General features: G+C 37.6%; 1 pseudogene; it reads left to right on the top strand.

Moving 5' to 3' along the window:
- Nucleotides 1-5,255: 5,255 nt before the first annotated feature.
- Nucleotides 5,256-5,337, top strand: LOC116536289 (annotated as a pseudogene).
- The last annotated feature ends 5,201 nt before the right edge of the window (nt 5,338-10,538 follow it).

Genomic DNA, 10,538 nt, shown 5'->3' on the forward strand with positions numbered 1-10,538 from the left:
TAATTTGCTGAACTTGTATGCACCTCAGAGTAAGGATTGCATGCAAGGTGCTTATTGAAACAACTAAAAGGATACAGAGGAAGAAATCACCAAGTTTATGGGAATAGGCTGCATGAGTATTTGGCGCCTATTTAATAATAAATGTTTACCCAAGTGGCAGAATTTTTTCTGAGACTTGCTTTCATCAAAAAATCCCTTCCGCAAGGAAGATTGTTGGTGAGCAAATTCACAGCCCCACCTTCCTGTTATTGTCACAGCCACTGTTTGCCAAAATAGTCTGACAATTATGAACAGACAAATTGACATACCAATTTGTAACAGATTGTGCCATTTAATCTCCTACAATAATAAGTTGGTGTAGACAACCTTATTGTACCCATTTTACAGATTAGGCACTTCAGGTTTAAAGAGGTTAATTTACCTGATACTGCTTTAGATAGTGAGTAGCAGAGCAAAGGCTTAAACTGGCTTGTTTCTAAAGCCTGTGCTATTTTCACTCACCCGTTCTGGTTTGAGAAGATCGTAGTGTCACAAAAATCTATGTAAAACCGCCTCTCGACAGTTCTCAGTGACCTTGTGTTTCAGTTGGTCATTCGCTTTCACACCGGCCACATTCAACCTAACTTTGTGTTTCCCCTCCAACCTTCTGTCCATGAAGAGCCAATTTAAATTTCCCTTCTGGAAGAATTTCCCAGTAGTTGACAATCACTTTTCAATCTACGTTAAATCTCTTCTCCCCCAAGTAACTAACTGAAAAGTTTTTTTCAGATGAAATAATATTTTTCTATAGTTTTCTAATACTCCATCGCATCTAGTATGATGCAATACATATAGAAAGCATATAATCATTGTTGCCTCCCTAGATAAAATGTAACTGCACAACTTAGAACATCGTACCTGGCATATAATAGATACTTAAGAGTGTTCACTCTTGAAGTTAGAATTTTCACCGGATTCTGGATGATATAGTAGATGTCCCTTTCAGTTTAGATGATCAGAACTAGAAAATCAGTAAGAATTCCTTTTGTCATTTAAAAGACTAATTCTAAATAGGTAGTACTTACTCATTCCTTTAAATGTAAGGCTTAAAGGTCTTGGAACAAGAGGTTCATTATTAATATACAATGTACGTATCGAAAAGTCTGAGTTCGCAATGAGGTTATCTGAGGACAACCTGAGAAAATATTTATAGAGGGAGGTACTAGATAGTGTGTGCAGAACTGAGATGGAATACAGAATATGAGGAAGGAAAAGTGTGCACGGAGCCAAAGCTTTACATATTAGATTTTCTCCATTGATTATAAACAAATTACAAGAGAAGGTTGTGCATGCACCATGTATTAAGTTCAAAACAGCATTTTACTTACATTGGAAACACAAAGCGCATTTCACATCTTGTCACTTCTTAATGATTAGTGTGCTCAATACTATTTGATGTCAATTAAAACAGGCTGACTTTGCAATTATTGCTTAGTAACATGTAGACATGTGATAGAATCATTGCATTTAGTGTATGCATGCTCATGTATATAGCTATGTGCAACTTGTTTCCAAATCCAATACCAAGCTGAACAATTCAACAGGGGATTTTGTTAATTTATGAATTTCTTTAAATTAATGTTCTATAGTGCAATACAAATTCATCAGTTTTGGGTACATGTATTGAATGAAATTATCTGAAATTGAGACTGTTGCCAAAATAAGAAATACAGTCATTCTGTGAAAAACTATGTATAATTATAAAAAACAACTCTATGAGCTTTATGCAAACTCAAAGCGTAGAAAAATTGTTTCACTTAAAACTTCAGAGTTTTTATGATACACACACGTATGGTAAATACGCATAACATATTGAACTACCAGAAAGAGCAATTTTATGATGAAAGCATTAGTTTTAAAGTGATATAGTCCTAGTTATGGGTCCCTGTTCTACCAGTTCTAGGTGAATTTACTTTCTATTTCTTTTTTTTCCCATTTATTTATTTTATTGCATTTTAGGTTTTGGGGTACATGTGAAGAACATGCAAGATTGTTGCATAGGTACACACGTGGCAGTGTGATTTGCTGCCTTCCTCCCCATCACCTACATCTGGCATCTCTCACCTTGCTATCTCTCCCCAACTCCCCACCCCCCACCGTCCCTCCCCTATTTCCCCCCAACTGACCCCAGTGTGTAGTGCTCCCCTCCCTGTGTCCATGTGTTCTCATTGTTCAACACCCGCCTATGAGTGAGAACATGCAGTGTTTGATCTTCTGCTCTTCTGTCAGTTTGCTTGAGAATGATGGTTTCCAGATTCATCCATGTCCCTACAAAGGACACAAACCCATCGTTTTTGATGGCTGCATAATATTCCATGGTATATATGTGCCACATTTTCCCTGTCCAGTCTATCATCGATGGGCATTTGGGTTGGTTCCAGGTCTTTGCTATTGTAAACAGTGCTGCAATGAACATTCGTGTGCACATGTCCTTATAGTAGAACAATATATAATCCTTTGGATGTATATCCAGTAATGGGATTGCTGGGTCAAATGGAATTTCTATTTCTAGGTCCTTGAGGAATCGCCACACTCTCTTCCACAATAGTTGAACTAATTTACACCCCCACCAACAGTGTAAAAATATTCCTATTTCTCCACATCCTCTCCAGCATCTGTTGTCTCCAGATTTTTTAATGATCGCCATTCTAACTGGCGTGAGATGGTATCTCAATGTTGTTTTGATTTGCATTTCTCTGATGACCAGTGATGAGCATTTTTTCATATGTTTGTTGGCCTCATGTATGTCTTCTTTTGTAAAGTATCTGTTCATATCCTTTGCCCACTTTTGAATGGGCTTGTTAGTTTTTTTCTTGTAAATCTGTTTTAGTTCTTTGTAAATTCTGGATATCAGCCCTTTGTCAGATGGGTAAACTGCAAAAAATTTTTCCCATTCTGTTGGTTGGCGATTCACTCTAATGACCATTTCTTTTGCTGTGTAGAAGCTGTGGAGTTTGATTAGGTCCCATTTGTCTATTTTGGCTTTTGTTGTCAATGCTTTTGGTGTTTTAGTCATGAAGTCCTTGCCTACACCTATGTCCTGAATGGTTTTGTCTAGATTTTCTTCTAGGGTTTTTATGGTGTTAGGTCTTATGTTTAAGTCTTTAATCCATCTGGAGTTAATTTTAGTGTAAGGTGTCAGGAAGGGGTCCAGTTTCTGCTTTCTGCACATGGCTAGCCAGTTTTACCAACACCATTTATTAAACAGGAAATCCTTTCCCCTTGTTTTTGTCTGGTTTGTCAAAGATCAGATGGTTGTAGATCTATTGTGTTGCCTCTGAGACCTCTGTTCTGTTCCATTGGTCTATATCTCTGTTTTGGTACCAGTACCGTGCTGTTTTGATTACTGTAGCCTTGTAGTATAGTTTGAAGTCCGGTAGTGTAATGCCTTCCGCTTTGTTCTTTTTGCTTAGAATTGACTTGGCTATGTGGGCTCTCTTTTGGTTACATATGAAGTTTAAGGTGGTTTTTTCCAGTTCTGTGAAGAAGGTTATTGGTAGCTTGATGGGTATAGCATTGAATCTGTAAATTACTTTGGGCAGTATGGCCATTTTCACGATATTGATTCTTCCTAACCATGAACATGGAATGTTTCTCCATCTGTTTGTGTCCTCTCTTATTTTGTTGAGCAGTGGCTTGTAGTTCTCCTTGAAGAGGTCCTTTACGTTCCTTGTTAGTAGTATTCCTAGGTATTTTATTCTCTTTGTGGCAATTGTGAATGGAAGAACATACTTTCTATTTCTGAACTTTAGTTTTCTCCTCTTTAAACATGGGGGTAGGCATGACTGTTCCTAGCTCAAGGAGTAGTCTGAATAAATGAGATTGTATACATGAAAATGCCTGGCACACAAGTTGTATACAGTAAAGGTTACTTACCTCCCCTCTTTTTTTGCCTCTGTTAGTATTTATTATGAATCTAACCATATGTTATTCTCTTTGGAAGGGCCACAAGATACATACAAGAGGATATAGGCAGACATTCTCTTGTGTCTTTCATGCTTTGTATGCAGAAAGTAGACAGTGGAAATTCTGAAAAATGCTGGTTGAGATATTCCCAAGGTTTTTCCTACTAGACTGTGGCCAGCAGTTATTAGAGACAAGGTCTCCAATTAGCCAAAAGTGGGTCGGATGTCAAATTATTGTTATACTGAAAAGATGCCTTGAACATAGGAAGCCCCCAAGGACCCTTGATGGGCTGCAAGGAGGCAGAAGGAAGACCTAGGCACATGCTGAAGGCCAAGGCAGTGCAGAGAGCCAGGCTGTAAGAGTTGAGTGAAAGGAAGCAGCAAAGCACACCAACAGGAGAGGAAGCCTCCATCTGAGCCCAAGCTACATGGCCTATCCAAGCCCTAAAGCTCATGGATGTTATTATGCACCTGCTGAGCATACCCAGGTGCCAAGCACAGGGCAGGTAAGAAGCATCTTCAATGACATATTCTGATCTAATGAAGCAAGCACTGAGCCAGGAGCCAGGAGACCCAGATGCAATCCCTCATTCACTTAGAAACTCTGTAATATGGAGCAAGTAAATTCCTTCAGTGTCCTGACTTGGAAAGCACTGATAATGTTTGCTCTCTTTCATAGGTAGTATGAGATCAAAAAAAAAAAAAAAAAAAAAAAAAAAGGAACATGAAACAACACAGGTTAGTGGTCAATGATAGACTGCCTGATTCAAATCCAGGTCCTCTACTTATAGCAGCATTTAATCTTGCTAAGAGTACCTTTATCTCAGTGTGATCATTTGAAAAAATGGGATAAGATGTCTTTCTTGTAGAGTTGTTGGCAATAAGTGATGCCAGCAGTACATGTGAAGTGTTTACAACAGAGCCAGGCACACAGAAAACGTTCAGTAAATGTAATGTAAACTATGATTATTAATGAGAACATTAGCAATCAAATATCACCTGTTTGTGGACAGGTGCTATGGAAAGAAAATAGAACTTTGCTCCAGAATCAGACACACTTAAGTTCTGATTCAAACTTCATAACATAAATATGAGCTGGATGATGTGAAGGAATCCAACTTAATAAATATATACTTTATAAAATTTCTAAACTAGGCATGTTAATTCTCTTTACATTTTGTTCTTACAAGTATTTGAAATGGCCTTTGTCAAGCAAATAAAACATGGTATATTTTTGATGAATGGTAATTACATAGAGTTGCAGGGTGGTAGACACGTTTAGAAAGCATTGGCGTTAGAACTGATATTATTATTGCTTCTCAGCCTTTTGGCTAAGATCAAGTGTAGAACTGATATTATTACAAGTTTTTTCCTGAGCAATGAATGACTTCTCAGATGCTAAAACTGTGACATGATTGAGTCAATGTAAACAAGGTCCCCTAGTGCAGCTGGGAAAGTTGAGAACCTTGTTCAAAACAAGCATAAATGCTTCTTCCTTTATAGAAAACCCAATAAGAATAGACATTCAAACAATTCATCTGTCCCCTGTGGCTTTTATTCACAGTGTATTTTGCCCAGCCCACTCTCCTCTCTGGTCCCATGTGTTGGTGAGACCAATGAGGAGAACAGCACAATGTTCTGGAACAGAAATGCCACAGGTAGCCTGAGGACATGAGCCCTTTGTCCTGTGGGTCTCAGACGTCAACAATGCTGCCACTGTCCTTAGAAAGGCTGGAATGTGGATGAAGGCCAGCTGGACTGGACTACCACAAAAGCAGACCAAAGAGTTGCAAATGGGCCAGGAGGAAGTCTAGAAGATGGGCATTTTAGAATGCAGATTGTGGTGCACTCCCACAGTGCTCTTCAAAGCATTACGTCCTTCCAAGTTCAATGCGTGCCAAATACCCAAAGGAGCAAGCAACACGCTTCTGATTCCCAGTAGAAAGTTATGGCTTAGAAGACCCATGACAGGGAAAATTGCCTCACCAATATTTAAGTTTCTTGTACACGGCAGGTGCTTTGTACGTTGACCCCATCTGGTCCCCACAACATCTGTGTCAAGTTTCAATTATCCCAATGGTGCAGGTGCATTGTAACCCTTCAACAAATTTTCGTTATGATTATTGTTGTTGTCATCATTATTATTGGAAATGAAAAGAAAGAGACTCATGGCCGTTAGTTGTTTGCCCAAATTTATACAGCTGGTTAGTGACAAAGCTAGGACTCAAACTTAGTGGCCTATCCTCAAATGTGTGTACTTTGCATCAAAGCCTACAGCCTAAATGACTCATTAAACACCTTCCCTGAACCAGTGGCCATATTAGGTGCATAGACAGATAAAATGCTTTGCTCTCCAAATATACTAATGTATAATTTACCATTTTTGGTTGCAAGAATGTTAAAAATCATTTTTAGCAATTTTGAAATATACAATACATTGTTATTACCTGTGGTTATCATGCAGTGCAATAGATCATTAAAATATTTTCTCCAAGGAATAACATTTATTTCTCCAATAAATAAACCTTTGTACCCTTCAATCGACATCTTCCTTTTCCCCATCCTTTCCCTTTTGCTCAGACTTTGGTAACCACCTATCTATTCTGTTTCTAGGAGACTGATGTTTTCAGATTCCACATGCAAGTGAGATCATATAATATTTGTGTTCCTGTACCTGGCTTGTTTCCCTTAACATAATGTCCTCCAGTTCCATCCATGCTGTTACAAATATGAGAACTTCCTTATCTTTAAAGCCTGAATAGTATTCCATTGTGTATGTATACTACACTTTTAGAAAATCCATTAATGTGTTGCTAGATACTTAGATTGCTTCCATAACTTAGTGTGAAAAATGTTGAAATTAACATGAGAATGCAGATATCTCTTTGACATACAGGTTTCAATGTTTTTGAATACTGATTTCAGTTCTTTTGAATACATACCCGTAAGTGGGAGTGTGGATTATATGGTAATTTTCTTTTTAGTTATTTCTTTTTCTAGGAAACTCCAAATTTCCAAAATTTCTATGGTAATTTACATTGTTCCTGGCAATGCACAGGTGTTTCTTTCTCCACCTCTTCATCAACACTTTCTTTCATTTGTCTTTTTAATAGCAGCCATTCTAACAGGTTTGAAGTAATATCTCATTGTGTTATTATTGCTTTTCCCTCATGATGAAATAGAGTATTTTTCATATATTTGTTGGCCATTCATGTCTCTTATTAATGTTTCTATTTTTAAAAAATCATTAAAATCATTGAAGGATATTGAAGTCTAAAAGTAGGTGTACTAAAATCCAATACATTATTTTAAGATTAAATATTTTATTTATACTAAAATGAACTTATTATAATTTTAATTTCCTGTTTTGTTGATGAGAAAACTCGCTGACATACTCAAAATCAACTTCTTGCTTGTCATTTTCATTTGGGGAATTTGCTATGTTTGACAACTTCTCTTGACCATATGAAATGGACTTACATAATAATTAGTACAAATCCAGTCATCTTTAAAATATTATGTTCACAATGGAATGTTTGCACCAATTTTGATTTTTAAAAGCACTGCACCAAAATATTATTTATCTTGTGTGTTTATGCTTTTTGTTTCCCCCAAGCCCTCACTTAATTTTGCAGCCAGTCAGGTGCTTTTCTCACCTCACCCTAATCCCAGCACTGAAGAAAACATCAGCAAGATAAGACAGAACCGTTGTTCCCCAGCTTTTATAATCCAATGGGAGGTCAAAGTAAGTAGACACATACTAGCTAACATAAGTGTTGTTCTAAGTGCTTTACCCAAATTAATTCATGTAATTCTTCCAGCAATTTTATGAGTCATATACGACTTATAATTTCTGTTTTACAAGAAAGAAAGAAAGAGAGAGAGAGAGAGAAGAAAGAAAAGAAAAGAAAGGGAAAAGAAGAGAAAGAAAGAGAGGGAGGAAGGGAAGGAAAGGGAGGGGGGAAGAAAGAGAGGAAGAAAGAAAAAGAAAAAGAAAGACAGAGAGAAAGAAAAAGAAGGAAGGAAAGAAAGAAGAAAGGAAAGGAAAGGGAAAGGAAGAAAAAAAGAAGGAAAGAAAGAAAGAGAAGAAAGAAAAGGAAGAGAAAGAAAGGGAAGGGACGGGGAAGAGAGAAAGAAGGAAGGTTGGAAAGGAAAGGAAAGGAAGAAAAAGAAAGAGGGAGGAAAGGAAGGAGGGAAGGAGGGGAGGGAGGGAGGGAGGGAGGAAGGAAGGAAGGAAGAAGGAAGGAAGGAAGGAAGGAAGGAAGGAAGGAAGGAAGGAAGGAAGGAAGGAAGGAAGGTAGGTTAGAGACAGAGCAGTTAAGAAACAAACCCGAGGTCATGCAGGTCTAAGAGACTAAGCCTGTAGTTGAAACCAGACAGCCTGGCTCCAAATTCTGAAAAATCAGCCACTGAATAGTCTCTAGCTCAAGACAGGTGGTTGTAGTTTTTTATTTAAAGGATCATCAGCTCAGCCAGAGAAACAAAAAGAGAACATGATATTATGTCATACAGGGCTTTAAAACCAACTTAAAAATAATAATTATAATAATTAACACTTTGGATAATCTGTCCCCAGATAGTTCTCCTAAGCATGTGATCTTCCTTCCCTGAACTATATGCTTTTCATTCCCAAGGAGGATGATAGTAATTCTCTCTACAAATGATTCAGTGAAGTCAGAGAATTTCCTTAAGGTGAATATGCTCTCACAAATTGGCATCTTTTGCACAGTAAGTAGCCACACTGAGATCTACTACACTGTATCTGTGTCTCTGAATATTCCATCTTAATGCATTCTTTAAACAAATATTTATTAAGCACCTACTGTAAGTCAATTTGATGTTTAAAGAAACTGTAAAATGTCTTTAAAGCATCAATTCATAAGTCTGTTTTACTCCGAATTTCTTTGGAGACATCCCTGAGGAGGAAGCAGTACTAATGCATAAAACAATATCCTCAAATATACAGCTGTATATAACACATCTGTATGACGGCTTACGGGTTATAGTGTTTTTATGTACATTATTTCATTTGCTATTCATCCTCTGTAATGTCTCAGGAGATAAGTAAAATTAAAATAACACTAATTTAAAATACTCTAATTACAGAAGCCTAAAATGGTAAGCACTAGCAATACATAAACTCTAATTGTTGCCCCACTGAGGAAGAGCATTTGAAAAAATAGGTCATACATAATGGTTTTCCCTGATTAAGGAAGGAAGATAAAATGCTTAAGCCTGCTGCTAACCACTAACCACTTGGGTGGTATCAGGTTAAATCATTAAGCTCTGTATTTTAGTTTTGTTATCAGTACAGTGAGTTTTCAGTCACATGCCAGTTCATTTCATAGAGTGAGATGAGTCCCTGAAGTACAGAGATTGTTCATCTTTTCATCTCTGCAGTTCCCATGCCCAGTACAGGTCCTGGTATGTAAAGGGCACCCAACATCTATTTTGAATAGATGGATGAATGGATGGATGGATGAATGGATGAATAAATGGATCAATAGAGGGATCAATGGTAGATAAATAAATGAAATTCTAATTGAACTGGTTTTCTCTGCCTTTGTCCCTTTCTTTGAACCTGTATCACTCACCCCTCATTTGAAGCCAGTGGTAGGTGCTAGCTCAACTATGGCATTTTCTTAGAGTCTTTGCACTTGTTGTGGAAGAAGATATCTTCTTCTATGAATTATTTACCTTCTTCATTCTATTTGCCATTTGTATTCCAGATCAAATGTGCTTTCTTCAGAGGGTTCTTCCCTGATCACCCCTAAATGCTGCCTGCTTAGTCCTGTTTTATCAGTCACCCTTCTTCACTATCTTCAGAGCTCTTAGCACTTTTTGAATGATATAATAAATTTTTTACCTTTACACATATGTTCCTTGTTTTCCCCATTGAATGCAACCTTCATTAGGCCAAGGAATTCGTTTCTCTTATTCACAATTGAACCCTCAGCTTATAATATAGTGATAGTAGTTAGTAGCATATAATAAATTATTATTCCATGAATGAACTAATTAGCCCCAACAACTCTTTCAAGTACTGATATGACCTAATATTTCTGCTTTATAAATTATTTTCTGGTCATCGGAACTGGTAATGGGCCTCATAGTCTTGGTTGCAACATTTTCTCCAGGTCTGCTTTCCCATTTTAGAAACCTCTGGGTGGTCGCCTATCCTCCTGCACTCTGCAGGTCACTAGGAGAGTGTCTCATAATGAACAACACGACAGACGATAATGATATATACATAAATTGTATCTTGGAAATTCTCTATCTATTCCTTTCTTACCCCAGCAACATATGGTTTGGACCTGGGGAAATTCTCCTCAAGACTTTTCCAGTTGCCTCTGCTTTGGTGGGCTTCTCCACTTACTTACAGTGTCTCCCACCTCCAACCCATGCCCCATCCCCACCATTCAGCACCTCCCCTCACCAATACCCACATCTTCTCTGATCTGGTCACTCACATCCTTTTATCAGTTCTCCCATTTCCCACTTCTTAAAGTGCAGAGTTCTCAATCCTGTCTTCTAAGCCTTTTCTTTTACCTTTCTAGATTCAACTCCCATGAACTTGATAATTCACTCTAATTT

Source organism: Sapajus apella, unplaced genomic scaffold, assembly GCF_009761245.1.
Source record: "Sapajus apella isolate SASKATOON/1434 unplaced genomic scaffold, GSC_monkey_1.0 scaffold3, whole genome shotgun sequence".
Taxonomy (NCBI): domain Eukaryota; kingdom Metazoa; phylum Chordata; class Mammalia; order Primates; family Cebidae; genus Sapajus; species Sapajus apella.